The sequence below is a fragment of the Dermacentor albipictus genome, chromosome 3, assembly GCF_038994185.2.
Source record: "Dermacentor albipictus isolate Rhodes 1998 colony chromosome 3, USDA_Dalb.pri_finalv2, whole genome shotgun sequence".
Classification (NCBI taxonomy): Eukaryota; Metazoa; Arthropoda; class Arachnida; order Ixodida; family Ixodidae; genus Dermacentor; species Dermacentor albipictus.
The window spans coordinates 35,841,640-35,859,753 of NC_091823.1; the positions used below are offsets into that span (position 1 = coordinate 35,841,640).

General features: G+C 42.6%; 1 protein-coding gene and 1 long non-coding RNA gene across 3 annotated transcripts in view; both read left to right on the top strand.

Annotated features, from left to right (window-relative positions):
* The window catches only part of LOC135902581 (uncharacterized), a 593,127-nt gene that overhangs the window by 366,764 nt on the left and 208,249 nt on the right, over nt 1-18,114 (top strand). The window lies entirely within an intron of this gene.
* On the top strand, nt 3,150-17,604 carry LOC139057835 (uncharacterized). The gene is made up of 4 exons (XR_011513030.1): nt 3,150-3,241; nt 4,643-4,751; nt 12,938-12,996; nt 17,456-17,604. It is a non-coding gene; the product is annotated as an uncharacterized lncRNA (long non-coding RNA).

An 18,114-nucleotide genomic window follows, 5' to 3' on the forward strand; every position in this document is an offset into this window, starting at 1 on the left:
AGGCCTAACTGGAACATTTTGTTGTCGTAAAACGGAGACTCATCTCACCGCCTATCGAAATACATGTAAAACACTTTTCTCAATTAAATAACCCCTGGACCGATTATAATGAAATTAGCAGTATTTGAGAGAGAAGCTTAAACTCTAGTGACTGTTGGAAGCGGAATGTTGATTTAGGGTCTGAATGGTTTGAAAGGAATTTTCAAAATAGTGTAAGTTAAAAAAAAGAAAAATAGAAGCACGTAGTTTACAAATTCGTAGTTCAGCACCAAGAATAGATATCGCATTTCTGTAAACTGCATCTGGATATTTGAGCATCCAAGGTGGACAAATTTGATATGTCAATTTAAATTTTACGTGAATTTGTTACAGTGTTTACAAGTGTTTTGCGAAAGGTCTATTCACATATTACTTCCATGTGTAAGGTATCGGTTTTGTCTGCTTTAGAGCTATTCGATGGAATTAACAGAACTGTGATATCGTGTTTTATTGCTGAGTTACAAAGTTGTAAACATTATAGTTTCGTTTTCTGAGAATTTGCAATTTTTGCCCATTTTTATTAATAAATTGCTTTCATGACATAAATGAAGCATTCACAACGAACAGTCGCTAGGTTTTAACTTTTTCTTTTATATGCAACAAGCCTCATCAAATTTCCTCATCAAAGCCCGAGAAATACGATTTCGCCTTTCCCACGTATTTAGATAGGGGTCCCCGAACTAAAGCTTCCTCTTAAAACTTTCGACGCTAAGCTGTCGTCAAAATTTGATCGTATTGCAGTGATTTGGTTTATTCCACGTCTGAGAAGTACAACTTCGGAGAACAATAACCTGCAGGAACGACATGCGGTGGCATATTATTTCAGTTAACTCGCTGAAGTGAAATCCGTGCGGGCTTTATTTACACCGCTCGCATGGTTGTTGCGAGAATACTCCTTCTTGTAGCCACGAATCTGCCACCTACTAATCGGTAGCTAAGTAGGTTGAACGACGTGTCTCAAAGGGCGCTTCACCTCTCGGTACTTCAAATGCCGCGCCATACGAAGCGGGGCGATAGGAATCCTGGGCGCACTCCCTTTTGCCCGCTGAGGGAGCTGGCGCCACCTGTGATCAGCGGATGCTACCAACCTACCTCCTTCTCTTCCAGCTTTTTTTTTTTTTTCCCCAGTCTCTATTGTCTTCGCGTCTCCACAGATGGCGCCTCATACCCTGCATTGGCGAGAAAAAGAAGGCCGCTCGTAGAATATTTTGGAACCACAATAACTTATTAGGATGGAAGTCTGGATAAATACAACATTTCCTAGACGAAGATGGAAACAAACTGGATGGGGACGCGGCATTAAATTACATCCGAATAAAGGTATTGGCGAGGTGGTTTCTGAGGGAAAAAAAAGAGCATGAAGAGAACCAAATGGAAAAGGAGCTGTGGTGCTGACAACTTTCAACTGGAAGAAAGCCAAAGGGAAAATTCGTTATCGCACATCCACGGGGTTAGACGAGGTTCCCGTTAGGCTGATTAATGAACTAGGACCAAAACATAAGCAAGCTCTGTTGAAATCAGCAGAAGAAAGCTTACAAGAGAGGTGAGTACCAGGCAGTTGGCGATAGCATAGAATTAGGTAAGGGGAAAACATAGAATTCAGAGATATACACTGTTGACCATTGCATTGGTAATACGTAGGTTAGCAAAGCAGGCAATTAAATTAAAACTACAAGCATGGGCAACACATAATGGCATATTGGGAAACTTCAATGGTGACTTGAACGAACATTTTTCAAATGAAATAATAACGATTTTAATGAGATTTTATTAAACGTTCCCTAGAATACTCGAACTTAGCACCTAGGCTACAGGGATCGCGGGAGTCTCCAACTGCGCGCAGCTGTCTCTAGCTTAGCGGCCGCTCATAGATCAGTGGTACGACATCTCGATAAATATGCAGGTGGAATGCTCGGTAAACATGTCTCTTCTGACTAGGCCTCTGGCTCGTTCGCAGTCATATTTCGCAGTGAACACGTAGGCGACCGCTTACTGCAGCGCCTATAGCACAAAGTGTAGAATTTGCTGTAACAGAACAGTGACGTCTTCTGACACTGTGAAGGTGAAGGCTAAACAAGACAGGCGCCGTGTTTTACCATTCTAACGATAGAGGGCACTGTGGTTCCGTCCCCGCAATTTCTACGCTTTCCACTTCACGAAGTAGGCGACGTGTATTCCGATTTAATCCGAACAAGACAAGCAATAGCGCATCCAAATGTGGCCTTAAAATGCATGAACAAAAAACAAATGCTTTCTTTCTTTGTCATTTGACCGCTAACGAGCAATTCAGCAGAAAGACCAGGCGCACTTTTAAGCAACACAATGTGTGATCTCCGCTGTGACACCTTCATTTCACAGCAAAAGACGCAGGCAGGAATACCGGGAGCAAATGTTTTTATTTAGAGCAATACATGCGGTCTAATTACGCTTAGACAGTTCTCTTACACGAACATTACGAACGTAAGCGTAAATTGTGCGGGTTGTTAGAAAACTTTCTACGTTTCCGACAAACACTTATGCAATAGACTACGCGGGTACATATATACTTTCGCGCACCGTGCTTACGTGAAAGTGGTGGTTTCGGCAAGACGAGTTTCCGGGACTGATCACAACGTGCGGTTGTCAACAGTTAGCGCATTGCTGTTGCTCGTGCAGGCAGAGTGCGTGCAACGCATGTTCAGGGTACACGCTAAACCTGCGTTAACATACACTGTAAAAAATTTCCGTAATTTTACGGTCAAACCTGCCGTAAAAATTACGTAGACCGTTCAGTTTCATGAAAAACGGCGGAATTCTACGTAAAAAAAACGGACGTGAGCTCTGTTTTTTGAAATACGGAGAACCGTCCGTAATTTCATGTGGAGGGCAACTGAGCACGTTAAGAGCGAAAAATCAACACGCAACGAATATAAAGAAAAGACACCGCCCACGTTTACCAGCAGTTACATAATATCATCATAGGTAACGCTGCTTGAACATTATTCATAGGCGAATCGTAGTACGCACGCACAAACGGAAGAGGTTTCAGCGGTGGCGCTGCTTACCACCCTTCATCGCTTCTACACGACGGGTTGCATTTCTCCGCCTCAACTGTATAGAGTGGACAGCGGCTGGAAATGGCGGTGTGCGGTGGTGGTATACCTGTTGCATTTGGGATTTCACTGAAAGAATAAGAAGGAATCGACGATGGACTGCTACGCAAGTAAGTGATTTAAGTGTCCTTTTTTGTTGTCGGTGCACGTCGCGCGTGCTAAATGCACCGCGATGGCCGGTGACGGGCTCAACTGTGTTGTGTGAGCATGCCCTGTCAATGCCCTGTAACGACATTCCCGCTTGGCCATGAGAATTGATAAAGCCGCGGCATTGCGAGACTGTGATAAACGGTGTAGCATTTGTTGTGCTGATTGCATATAGAGTACATTGAGGCGCGTAGGCAACATCAGCGAAGATGTCGTCTGTAGCAGTTCGTTATCGGCTGTATGTGCCAGCTGACGTTGGCATTCCAGTTTTGCAATGTGTTGTGATGTGTTCTTGGCATTCCAAAATAAAGTGCAGTTAGTGTTCCCCTTAGCAATCTCTCACGGCGCGGTGTAAGACTATGTTAGCCGTATTCGGCGACGCATTGCATCACAGCGGAATTCTATTTTTCCTTAAGCTTAGGACGCAGTGTGCTTGGCGTGCATAATCGCTGTGTTCATATGCGTAATTGAAAGACTGCTTCTGGAATCGAAAGTCTGCTTGTGTATGAAGACCTCATAGAGCATGTTGCATGCGATGCTTCTACATCACAATGAATGGACGGTGTAGCGTGCTTGCTGCCGTAACCTCGTGCGATCTGCAGTGTTACGTAACACTGGTGTAACACGGTGCCTTGGAACACTTTGGGATCGAGCCCGAGCAATCGTGCGCGATCGCACTTGAAAGTTTCCGCGTGGATACCCATTAACGGTCGCTGGAGAAGAAATTGATTATTTTGCTAGCTGGTAATCGGCATCAGATGTCTCGCGAATTTTTGTTTTTGTTTTGTTTTTACTTCAGACAGCTACCAGGCTGACTATCAACGTTCTGACGCAATACGTCAGCATTTAACGTAATCTGGGAGTGGATTGCCACGTAAATTTTGCCCATCTGCGGCCATAATTGTAAAGCAAGTGCATGTGATAAGTGATTTTTAACGTAACCTTGACACAGAATAGCGGTGCCCAAAAGTGTGTAATGGACATCCAAAATTACAAATGTTCCAAACTAGTATAAGAAAATCAAAAGATGTGTCAACACTGATGTTAAAGGCTGGTTCTAATACTGACTGTCTCTAGTTGCGTAGACTAATTTTCAGCATATAGGCATCAATACAATAATTATTCTAAAATACATGTTGTGAGTTATGTAGAGCAAAATGTCTGCTGTTTTGCCGAATAGAAGGTGCTTCATGAAGTCTTTTTTTAAATGAGCTGAATGAAACAATTGAAGACACCAAACAATACCACAGCAATCGGTAATTCGGTGACAAGCTTATGTGCAAGAGCATTTGTATATGAAAATGTTTTTGCTTTACTGTGGATGACCGTCTGAAAATACCTGATAATATTTGCTTCAATTGCAGCTATTGCACCACTGAAGGATGTCTGTGTGCCGGTTTGTGCTCAGTTTCTCAGCCAGTGGGCCTGAGAAAGTGTGCCACAGCAGTCTGTCTAGTAGTGCTCTTTGTTCTGGTAAGCTGTGCCATTCTATTGTATATCTGTCTTGCATATGCAGTCTTAATAGACAGTGACTGCAAATGTTGGTGGAATGACGAGGCCTATGCAAGTAGAGTAATTTTTGCAGATGCATTCAAAGGATAATTGATGATTTGTTTTCCTGTAGCAACAAATTGGTTCAGTATGAGCACGTCGACTTGAAAGGGATATTGTTTCGTACCTGACTTGGTTGCACATATGAGTGGTGTTTAAAAAACACTTATAGTGCCAGAGTTCAAGATTTGAGGCAACAGATAAAACATGCACCAATAAAATAACTGTTTGTCTAGTGTTGGCTTAATGAGTATGCAACAACACTGCACACTGATCGTTAGCACTGTCATGCATGGGCTCCATGGTAACTAAGATTAGCCACGAATAAGCTCACTGTGAGCTAGTGTTGAGCTAACTATAACAGGCGAGTATGCGATGATGTAATTAAGTGCAACATTAGAAGGCAATGTAACAATGTAAAATTATAGCCTGAGCTCACAGCTGCGTTGCGTGGTCAGGCGACCAAAAGATATGAATATTTAAAAGGGAACGAACAGTGCTACTGCCAGTATGAAGTGACAGTGTTGTACACAGCAACATATTCCCTTTGTCCTGTCTGTAGCCCTGTTCGGTTCCCTTCTAAACATGCACCAAGCAGCCCAATTCAGAACGTTCGGCAGGTTGATCTGAATACTTCAATTTGCCAAGCAGGTTAAGTGATGGCACGCTAGCATAGTGGGAGCTATTCTGAAAGTTATGTCTGCTATGAAAATGTGTCATGAAGATACTTCACTGCTAAAAATTTGGTGTACAACTGCACAAAGCAGCATCAATAGCTATGTTGCTCCCGCATGTTGTGTCAAGGGTCTGTGCATGTTTTGTAAGATAATCCTTGAGTCGTCGGCCGGTTTGTCCTACATAATTGCGGCTGCAGGACAGTGGGATATTGTAAACAGCACCAACCGTAGTACCTATGAACTCCAGCACATACTTTTTGATGTAAACTTCACGTGTTGCCCTGGTCCGGTTAACATTTTGTACATGCCCAGATTGCTTGGCACTGAAAATAAAAAGGTAGTTTCAACTCTCTGAGCAATTTGCTTGAATTGATGGTTGCCTTTGTGTACAGATTGCATAACAGTCATAGGCCTTGGCTTTCTCGAAGTTGTCTGACCTGAGACGTCAACTACGTTCAACTCCATTAAATGCTTCTTGGCAATGCATGCTAAAAGGCAGTGCGAACGCACTGTTAAAAGTAAACATTGTACTTGGTTATGGAAGCTCCCCTCCACGTCGGGGTGGTACCAAAGGTTAAATGTGCTCTCTGGTGTTCCTGTAGAAACAACATGCTTCAGTGTTCACGTGCACCAATAGAAAAGTTAAAAACACCTTTGAGTGCAAGGAATAGCTCCAGCTCGATGCTCACCACAGAAAATCTTCAGGCCCAGATAGTGGAGCTTGCCTTTCAGTAGTATTGCTTACTTGAACATGCGTGGCACTTTGTAGGAGACATTAAAAAGTTGCTCAACCACTTTAATTGCGACTTTTCACTGCCGAGAACACTGTCAGCTAGTCGTAAAACACTAGCTGCTGTAAGAACCAGCGTAGTAAAGGTATTCTGCTTCATTGGAAACTTTTTACCATATATGACGTGAAGTAAGGCTACTAAATGGGTTGAGTGATTTGTTTTCTGTCTTCTTTACAGTGCTAGATGAGCTCATGGAAGGGGGAAAACTACATTTCAATAGATGAAGTGCCAACAGAGAAAGCACAGTCAGAAAGAACAAAGACAGGACAAGGTGCTACTTGCAACTGTTTATTGAGGTCAAAAGCACTGAATATATAGCCATGAAGAGAGGGGGAAGAAAAAAAAATACGCACTGATTATGTGAATGCGCATGTGCAAAAATATGTAAGATGTATATGAAGGGAATCATAAGATTAACCAAAATCAAAAATTTATCTAAAAACATGCGTTCATTTCTGTAAATAGTCGGAGACGGGGTGTCGACACAGGTGTCCCCTCTTTTCTTAGTCTGGTTGGCCTCCAAAAGTTCACGTGCCACAGTGTCATTGCTTTTAAACATGATTGTTGTATCAGGAAGCCTTGCTTCACGTACTTGCTTATTCTCATTCTCACATGCCTTGCAATGAAGCAGCAAGTTTGAGCCATAACCATTTTTGAGTGAAAGCTTGTGCTCCTGCAGGCGTTCATTAATACATTGGCCAGTTTGTCCGGTTTACTCCTTCCCACACTTCAGCGGTATGCAGTATACGACCCCTTCTCCGTACTTCACAAAAGGGTTTGTGTGTTTACTAGAACACTCTACTTTCTTAGTCATCATATCCAATCAGACAGCACAAAGTAGCAAGTTCTTGGGGCTCGGAAGAAACCACAGGAATTTTGTATTTCACGATGACATGTTTAAGATTATGCGCTGCTTTGTGAGAATACGGTATCACCACTGGTTTAGCTTTCTTTTCCAATGTTTGACCTTCTTCACTGCTTCAGTTTCTTTCTTTTTGCACCTTTTTCAACAACGCCTCTGAAACTTTGCTCAAAACCAAACAAGGAAAGGCAGCTTTCTTCAACTTCAAAATCTGTTCGTCAAAGGTTTTGTGTGCCTTATGACAGCACAATTTTTTAAGGGTAAATTCAAGGCACATAGTGGCAATCGCATGTTTAACAGTCTTGGAGTGCATAGACTTATACTGCAACAATTAATTGCAGGGTCGGTATACCGACCTCATGCCCGCAAGGAATTTCTGCCTTATCCAGTGGCGATACCGTATTCTCACGAAGTGGCGCACAATCTTAAACACGTCGCCGCTAAATATAAAATTCCTGTAGTTTTTGCTGCGCCCCGAAAGCTTGCTACTTCGTGCCTCCTGATTGGATCTCATGACTCTAAAAGTAGTGTTCTATTAAACATACAAATCCTTTTGTGAAGTGTGAAGAAGCGGTCGTATACCGTGGAAGTGTGGGAAAGAGTATATCGGACAAACTGGCTCATGTATCAGCGAACACCTGTGGGAGCACAAGCTTTCGCTGAAAAATAGTTATGGCTCAAACTTGCCACTTCATTGCAAGGCCTGCAGGAATGAGAATAAGCAAGTATGTGAAGCAAGGCTTCAGGATACAACGATCGTGCTTAAAAGCAAATACACTGTGGCACGTGAACTGTTGGAGGCCAACCAGATTAAGAATAGAGGGGATGCCTGTGTCAGCATGCCTGTGTCTGAATATTTACACAAATGAATGCATGTTTTTAGATAAGTTTTAGATTTTGGCTAATCTTATGATTCCCTTCATCTTCTGTGTTCTCGCGCGTGCACCTTCACACAAGCAATGCTTCTGTTTTTTTCCTCCCCTTCTCCCCATGGCTGTATATTCAGCTGCTTTTGACCTCAATAAACAGTTGCAAGTAGCACCTTGTCCTGTCTTTGTTCTTTCTTACTGTGTTGTCTCTGTTGGCGCTTCATCTTCTGAAAGCCCTTCACCAAGTAGCCCCACAACGTGTTCTACTGGAAAACTACCACTAGACAGTGATCTTCCATTTCTTGACCTCATTGTTTTCTTTGGTGAGTGTCATGTGCACTGCATCTATGCCCCGTCTTTTAAGGAGGGAATTCTGCCTTTCACATCAGTGCACTGTTCGACTGTGAAGCTCTGTCACAGAAGCACGAAATAGCATCCTCAACAAGTCGAGAACTTCTATACCTAGGTCTAACATTGGCCTACAGTGGTGTGACCACTGTTAGATCACATTCAGGTCAGCCATAGTCTCAAAATCTGCGTTCAAAAAGGTGAATCAGACCAGGCCTTGACGCAAAGTAGCAAGAGGCACATGCAACAGTTCAACTGTGTGGTTGTTTACAACATCCCGCTGTCCTGCAGCTGCAACTAGGCAGGACAAATAGGCCTAATATTTGTTTGTGTGTGTGTGTGTGTGCGTGTGTGCGCGCGCGCGCAATTAACCAAAAGTCTTAGCCTGCGCTTGTGTTGTTTGGCCTTCTGTCTTTTCATGTTGTCCCCAAGTAATCAGTCGGTGTCACATTCTTATAGAATTTGCAGTTATGAGATTCATGCTTTGGAACATGATCAGAAGCTACCAAATGGATGACATAATCCATCTACATGTGTTGGTGTAGATAAATGTGTCTGTGCAGTAGGGGTAGGGAGGGGTAGGGCATCATATGTGCTTGTTTAGCACTTACGTATGCACTTTTGTTTCCAGAGCTTGTGACACAGTGATTCAAACTATGTCTGTGAAAACAGTGCTGCACGTTGCAAGGAAATGTTACAACACTTGTAGGAGAAGCTCGGTGTTGTGAGAGGTTATAGAAACTTGCTTTTTGCAAGTTTCTAGAGCATTTTTTAAAGATGCTTAACTCCCGCGTGCATCGCGTTCATGACTCGCATGAAACTGTCAACAAGTATGTCCTTTATGCCATCCGTTTCTAAAGATTACATGAATATAATTAACCCTTTGAGGGTCAATCTTTTTCGCCATATTCGACCGCCCAGGGCCGATTTTTTTTATTGCAGATTCCAATTCTTAGGGACTTATTTCGAAAAATAGTTACCGTAATTTTTCTAGGGTGTCCGTAAAGCCAGAAAAAAATTATTTTGCGTTGGTATACTATATGTACTCTTTATTCATGAATAACAATAATAAAAAAGGAAATAAACCTATAAGAGTAAAAAATTTGTTACATTGTTATAGTTCAAGGCTTCGAAAATGTGCACATGAGAATACTTTGCAAGACTCAAATGTTCGAGCTCTTACACTAATACATACTATTATGAGCAATATCTAAGGGAACACAGGAACGCGTAGAAAACACCCTCAGACCCAGCTATATGGGTGATACGCAGCGGCCACCATCAGAAACAAAGTGGAAAGGGGGACGCTGTTGTAACAATTGTTCACACTCCCGCCATGCGTCTGCAAAGTGCGGAATTTCACATCGCCAGCAGACAGTGATAACACTGTTCGATATTGCGTCACTGGTAACCTTTTGCGTCGAATCATTACGAAAGATAGCACTGTTCTGGACTTCTATATTGATTTTTGGTAAATCTTCTAAACCGGGAAAAAATTGTCTTTAAGGGTGAGTTCAAAATAAATTTATTGGCGCTTGCCGAATATTAAAAAGATATTGAAGCAAATGAAATAAGGCAATAGCGTTATTGCAGCTTATCCTCGTCCTTTGCTTTGTTCGTTGGTGTCCTAATAACGCGTCATGCCGCCGTCGACTTAACGACGGCCTCCATTCTTTGAGGCAAAGACGCGTAGACAGCCTCGATGAATGCGGTATCACGCTGAAGGCGGGCTTCCACTCATGTTCTATTGCTTCCCATAGTTGGTCGGAGTTCGCCAGTTCTAGTGAGCTCTTCGAAAGGTTCACTTTCATACGGCCCCAAACGTGCTCTATAATGTTCATGTCGGCACCCTTCGCACACCACTGAAGTTGCATTACCCCTCGCTCTTCCAAAAGGCGCGCCACGTCCTTCGATGTGTGAACGGGAGACAAGTCCTGCTGGAAAAAATAACACCCATCCGGGTGCGGCCTGTTCAACACATAGGGGATCATCTGGTGCTCGAGCAGAGTGCAATACGCAGCACTGGTGAACCTCCCATCAATTCTCACCAGTGGGCCTAGGCCTGCGTGGGAAATCGCCCCCCAGACGTTCACAGACACGTGTCCACTGGCGGCCACCTCCTGGATATTCTGCGGACTAAAGCATGTGTTAGCGGTCCACCACACTCTCTTTCGTTGGTCCCAGCGGCTCGAGAATGTGAACTCATCAGAGAAAACTACATACTTCTACTCACTCTCACTCCAGCTGCAGTGTTCATAGCGAACCTCAGGCGAGCCGCTTTGTTGGCTGCGGTGAGCAGAGGTTTCTCTGCGGCGATGTGACTTTGCAGTCCTGCTTCTCTAAGCCTTTGTCGTACCATGCTGTCGCTCAAGTTGTTCAAGCCAAGAGCACCTCAAACGTCTTTTGCACTTTGAAATGGCTTGTCGCTGATGGCAGCCACGATGCAAAGGTCTTGGTCGTTCGTTGTTGATCGAGGTCGTGTGCAGTGCGGTGCATCGTTTATGCGTCCTTCGTCTCGGTAAGCCTGGATAATCCGGTTGACCGTTTTCAATGGGCGGCTTGTCACGAGAGCAATATTGCGCTGCGTATAACCTCTTTTACACATTTCTATTATATCTTCCCGCTCTTTAAGAGGCACTCGAGGCATTTTGAGGTTACAAATTCAGAGTTGACTGCTCTGCGTGGGCCACTGCAGTGTGCGACGTGAATTTTTTCTGAACGAACTTCGTGCAACAGTCGCATGAGAGACAGTTTGTCAATGTTCTTCTTTTTAAAATTTTTCTTTATTCTATTCCTCTGTCGTCATTGGTTCGAGCGTCGCCGCTGTTCAAGGTGCCACTGACAACCGAGTGCGTCGATTCAAATAAAGAATTGGTTTGAAATACAGGGCAAACTTCTCGGGGTACTATCAAGCGGTTGCACGAACAAAAAAAAAAAGAGAAAAAGAAAAGAAAGTGAAACGGTGTAGGTCACTGGCGACGATCACCGTCTTATCGGCTGTTGGACGATCCATGACGTAAGCTGCTCCTTTGTAGAAATGCCAGCGTGGTGGGAGTGCCAACAGTTAGTGGAAGAGCGCTCTCCTTTCCCCCTTCGTTTTTCACAGCGCCATCTGTGTATCGCTCCGAGTCTGTTTCAAGGCTGTTTGCCATGCGTTCTTGTGTTCCCTTTCATATTGCTTATGATAGTATATCCATAGCGTAATCGAACTGTGTAGGTGCACGCACTCAAGAAAACTGTGCGGTTGTGTGCCCATCAAAAAATCAAAACGTGTGACAAACTTCCACTAATCTTCATCTTATCGCCAACCAGATGCAATTAGTTTTCGCGAGTCTAAAAAAAAAAGAAACGGAGCAACAGAAGCGCATGCACGGCAGCAACCTTCCTATGCGCACCCCTGCAAGCACTAAATGAGCGAGAAACAAGCAGTAGCCTTTTCAGCGATTAGTAACGAGATAGCCATCAGTTTTGCAAGCGCAAGAAGCCGAAACGGCCTGCGAAAACAAAACCCAAACCGCCACCCGCCCGCGCGCATGCCAATGCGCTAGCGGTAGTACATAGACGCGCAGGAGCAAACTAGCTCTAAAACAAACCATGCAACGAAAACTGAGAGACCGAGGCGTGCTGAAGAAATTCCCTGTATTTCCACATAATGGCAGCACATGACAGAAAAGAAAAGGTTAGGAAATTGTCGCGCTTTTTAAACCTACAGACAGCACCGTAAATATACGGCATTGACCATTTTTGTACTTCGCGGTGCGGTATATTTACGTCATTGACCCTCGAAGGGTTAAGGAGTCATGCTCCTTGAAACAATTTCCCATAACAACATTGCAAAATACCACCTGAGGGTCTTACATCTGCTGTTTTGCACATCATAATTTAATAAAACTGCATTTAGTAGCTGCTCAGCTCAGGCCCCACTTTGTTTTATCACACTTTGTCTTTTCTCCCCCTGCCCCAGGTCTTATTTCAACAACTGCTATCTGCAGGCCGTCATAAAATTGCTTCAACATTGTTGACAGATTCGAATATTTTTTTCGAACCATTCTCTCATGTGATCTAAAGAAAATTAACTTGATTAGCCTGACATGAAGATGAATTTGAAATAATTTATTTATTGTACTTGCTTCGTAGCACTGAACTGTTTCTTTAATCAATAAAATACTTACAATTCACCTTTGTGTTGCTGGGTACCCGTACAGATATGGTTAGTTATTCACCAGAAAGGATCCCGAATTTTCCACCTTCTTAGTGTAGGTTAGACACTCACTTGTTGCACTTCACAAAGAGCAACTTGTGGTTGCTAGGAAAGAAAAGTTCACTGAGAATTTTCATGCATCCAATTTGATTCTGTGTACTAGCATGTTTGTATTAGCATGTATTTCATGGAGTTGAGGCTCCATAAAAGTACATTCTGTCATTCAATGTCTGTGACATGGTTAAGCAGGTTGACCATATCTAATTAGAACTTCCTATGTTCTCGGGCACTTGTTTGCAACTTAAATTATGTGGTTTGGTGCTGTCAGTGTAAGCCTAATGTCGTTTCTTGTTCTCCCAGGAAGGACGCAAGCATTGCAAGGAGCCATTTGACCTGCCGCCACACTAATATTGTATTTGGTAAGGTCTATTACAGATATTATTTCGTGTAGTATGTGCTATAATTGTGTACAATGTGTTCAAAACTTCAGTAGGTGGGCTGTTCGACAACAGGTGTTTACAAATTAATAATTATAAGAGATGTTCAAGGTCATTAGTGGTACAATTGCTGCTCACTGCTGAATTTTTTTCCAAATTAAATGATGAGCCATCCAGCAAGTGCGGCTCTCCTGGCTAATTATACAAACTTTCAAATACGGTTAATTCTTTTATCACAAGTGTACAGCAGTCGGGGACAATTGTTCACAGCGACAATTTCATAATATTTACTTACATGCAAAAGTGAGTCAAATGTCAGGTGTACTTATGAAGTTTTGTGAAACAAGTTCATCATCATATTGCTTTCTTCATTGAAAAGTTTGTCGCGGAATTCTCACTTCTATGAACAGATCAACAGTTGTCGAACGATGGTCGTCTCTATAGCCAATGTTTGGGCAAGAGCCTTGTCTTCACAGCACTAACAAGAGACTTCTTTGCCATGCAGCTTGAGCTGATCAGTATGAAGAGATTACATAGGATAGGAACACAAAGCATTCGTGGGCCTCTTCGATTATCAGTCCTTGACAGTCCTGGACTGCTTAGCACTGCTGTCCCGCATTCGATTTTCTCAATCAGCTTCCGAAGCCCCATCCACCAGTCTGAGGGCAGCCAGTATCGCATTCGTTTTACCAGAAGTCACAGACTCTGCGGACTCTCGGAGCTGTCAGCAGATATTTGTTCAGACATATGCAAGTAGCTACCAGACGGCGGCTGTCTTAAAAAGATGCATGGGGCTTGACGCCATGTTTTAAAAGAGGCTGTGTGTTTATGTGTACTTTGCGCCTTCCAGACAGAAAATATCATGCACTCAGCTATTGCTTCTGTTAAATCGATGCTTTGTGTGCCATAATGCGAGGTTTTCATGAGTGGTCGAATTGCTGCAACCTTAGTCCTTGTGTTTTTTTAGGCCAAAGCACAGTGATCAGGTGCAAATGCTTGCTTTTCTTGATGTGTTTCGTGAAATCTGTCATGCTCATTGCTATATGCATAGTAAACAGGTAGATTTCGCTGTTCAGATGAGTGAAACTGGTGGACGAGGAAACATATCATATTGCATGTAGATATTTAATGCTGGTAGCTGGCGTCGCATACAGGGTGTTTCACGTAACTTGAGCCAAACGTTGAAAATATGCAAATGCCACGTAACTGCACAGAACCAAGGTAATGTTGTTTGCCCTCGCTTCGAGATACTCATTTTTTTTTTTCATTTTGCCAGGTTAAATCATTAGTATTATGTAATTAATCAACTTCTCAAATATTATGATTAATACATGCTACATAAAAGTGTTTTTCCTAGCGTGAAAGAAGCCTGCAAATACACACTAAATACACACATTCGCAGCACTTTGCGTGTATTCGCAAGCTTCTTTCTCGAAAAAACACTTCTACGCAGCATGTCTCGGACAACAGAAAGCTGTATGGGGAGCTTTTCATGTTGCTCTACAATTTTCTCATGGACACTTCTAATCTAATTATAATATTTGAAAAGTTGATTAATTAATGAAGATAAAATATTTGTTGTGGTGGAATGAAAAAATATCTAAGTATCTCCAAGTTACAGCAAACAATGTTACCTTGGTTCTGTCGAGCTACGTCACATTTGCATATTTTTATTGTTTGGCTCAAGTTACGTGGGACAACCTGTATAATCAGAGCTTCACCGATTGCCGTTGACATGTGTGCCGATTCCTTCTGTTACCCAAATTCGAAATTTTGCTTTTGGATGTGCAGGATTAGTAGACAGTGTAGACGCGCTTTGTCCTAGACACACGTCAGGCCTTTAGTAGACGGTTTCACGAGCTTAGAGAATATCGGCCTGTGCTTTGTGGGTGAACAGTGATGTGGCACAACCGTGTTTTTGCTTATTTTTGTGTGGGAATGACGCTTAAATTTTACAGGAAATGAATGAGCTGGCTTGAATACAGCGGTTAAGGGGCCCGAAGAGCGAGAGCACGATGTAAACTGAGCTTTGTTAACATGTTCAATGTGCTCAGGCTGCGATTCCATTATGCAAGCTTTATGGTTGTGTCGGCGGCATGGCCTCTGAGACTGCACCATTTTGATGACCACGCTACTGAATTTGCTGGGTAGGGCGCTATCTACAAGTAGCTAAAAGCACGAGGTCACGGGGTTGAATCCCGTACACGGTGGCCGCATATCAATGGGGGCAAAATATGAAAACAGCCGTGTACTTAGATCTAGGTGCACGTTAACGAAACCCAGGTGGTCGAAATTTCCGGAGTCCTCTACTACGGCTTGCCTCGTAATCAGAAAGTGGATTTGGCACGTATAACCCCATAATTTAAGTAGCTAATAGCAGACAACAGCAGCCAGGAGAGCGACTTCCAATCACGGTGCTTTCAAACAAAACCTTGGACAGTCCCAGGCAGCGGGATCACATGACTGTGATGTGCCCTTCTGTCAATGCAAGCCAGACCAGAAGCCGCAGGTGGTTTGCGGACAGTCTGGGACTGCATAATCGAAGGGGCACAGTGCTCTCATATACATTATGTCCACTGCGGGACGAAGGCCTTTCCTAGTAATCTGTAAATATATATGGCTTGCGCCAACTGACTCCATCCTATGCTTGCATATTTACAAATTTCGTCATGGTGCCTAGTTCTTTACCGTCCTCATCAGCGCGTTTTTTAAAATTTATCATGCATCATTTTTTGTCGTTCTGTTGCTTGTTGAGCAAGCCTTCATTCTCAAGCTCCATTTTTATCATGTCAGGTTTCAGTCTCTTAGGTTAGTTTTAGCACAATGGAATGATGGTGCCTTTATGTGACTTAAGTCTTCTAAACAATTTATAGTCTTTAATTTTTTTTCTACTGATCCAGGACTCCTGTGACTAATTGCCTTAAGTAACATACTTCATTGCCTTCTTGCCCTAGAAAATATAACCGGTGCCTTCTTGCAGGCCTTTAAAGTGGCAACATGTGTACTGCGGACAGTAGGGCATGTTCAGATAAATTCAACTGGACATGCCTGGCGATCACTTTTAATTTTGATTTAAAAATTTATTTTGCTGCCCGAGCCTGGCGACAATAAAATTAACCTTAGTTTTCCAAGAAAAAAAAAGGTGTCTCTGCAAAAAACAATATAGAATTACCAGTTTAGTTAAAAGCATTTTCCCTGGATTTTACTGAATCTGCATTTTGAATAGATCCGAAGGAAATAGTGTTGTCGCTGCAGTTTTAAAAATATTTTGTACCAGACTGCAGGCCAATAGCATTAATTCCAACTAATTATCACAGAGTATCCCCACTATGGTATAAAGACGAAAAATTTTGGAAAGAAACATTGCATAAATTTACCAAAGTTTTTTTTCTTTGCATTTACTAATAGCACGGAATTTGGCCATCCTGTTGCCATGAGTCGTAGAAATTTGAGCAAATAGCTCTGTCCTCATTGGCTCTCAAAATCCACGGGAAGTGCTCATGTTTAGGCACGTTAATGAATTACTCTACTTTAAAATTTTTTAGGAGAGGCTTGATTCATTTCAGAAATTTCCCAAATTAAGCACATTCACATGAAGCAATGCAATCTGGAAAAATATGTTGCATTATTTGTTTCGTTATGGGATTGCAAGTCAAGAAACGGACAGAATAAACAGTACTGCCTGCCAGAGCCATGTATGGGGTCCAGGCATAATTGCAGGCTTCGTTACAAAAAGGGCAAATTTTTCGGTGAACACAGTGCAATATTATAACTTTTTATGAAGATGGGAAGGGTATGTTGATGCATTCATGACCGTAACTTTCAATTTTCACTGCTTGAGTAAAAAGAATATTACACATTGATACTTCTTCCGTGACACAAACCATATCCGAAAGGGGCTGACAGCTGTTGTGACACAGTTGTGGTGCAAGCATGGTTTTTTTGTATTGTTGCTATTGTTGCTATTCTACCAGCCTATCAGCTGGACAATATCTTTGGCTTGCTTGTTCTGGGTCGGAAGTAAACAACATGCATGGTTTGCGCTTGTTTCAAGAGTACTTCATAGTTTTGGGAAACAGTAATATCTCCAAGGTTGTTTAATGGAGCAATTGAGCAGTGAAAGTTGAAAGCTATGGTCTGCAGTATGTGGCCATGGCAGCTCTACCTAAATATGGGAGATGTAATCTCCGAATGTCATAATGTGCACGTGACATCCAAGCAAACCATCAATTGACTTGGGTCCTTTCTATCTGAAGCTTTTTATGCTATAAGGCTACGAATGAATATATACCAACATGGCTGAGTCTGAACCATTTCTTTTGACAAGAGCACTTGTAGTGACAGTTGTGAATACGAAATCATTGTTTATCTGAAAAACAATAGTGATAATGATAGTAAATAATTGAACAGCCTTAATTGATTGGTGTTTCTTTCTTTCCAGGCAAAGCCGAAAGCCTCTGCAAGCAGCCAGTCATTCCAAGTCTCAACCAATCCTTCCTCCAGTCAGCTAATTTCTAGTGTCCATGCGGAGAGGACTTGCGCAAGAGTGGACACTGGACACTAAAAAGGCGACAAGGACAGACGTAAACTTCCAACCGGTGTTCATTACAAAAAGGTATGTATATGTACTCTTGCACACTTGATCATAATCTGTTACAATCATGCAAGTCAACATGGCCATCACAAATAAACGAGTGCACCAAGGCCTAAGGCGGCTTCCTGCATACAGACCCCAGATAATCAAATTCTTTAACAGTCAGTGCTATAGGGATGGCTTGCTAACGCAGTTGCATTCTACAATAGCCGCTGCCTCAATGATGAGTCTAGTGTTTTCTTTCACACTGCTTGCTATTATTTCTGTTTTTTCAAACAGCCGATGACATTTGCATTGAGAGCAATGGATTCCAAAGAAACCTTCTTTCCCTTTTTGTACTTTCCGATTATGTTCCTGTAGTCTCAAGTTTAGGGAACTTCCCATTTGTCCCACGTAACGCTGCCCGCAGGAAAGAGGTATGCTATACACTATTCCTCTTGAGCATTTGATGAAACCCTTTCTCTGCACAATGTTGCATGATTTTGATTGTCTGCTGACAGGGCTGG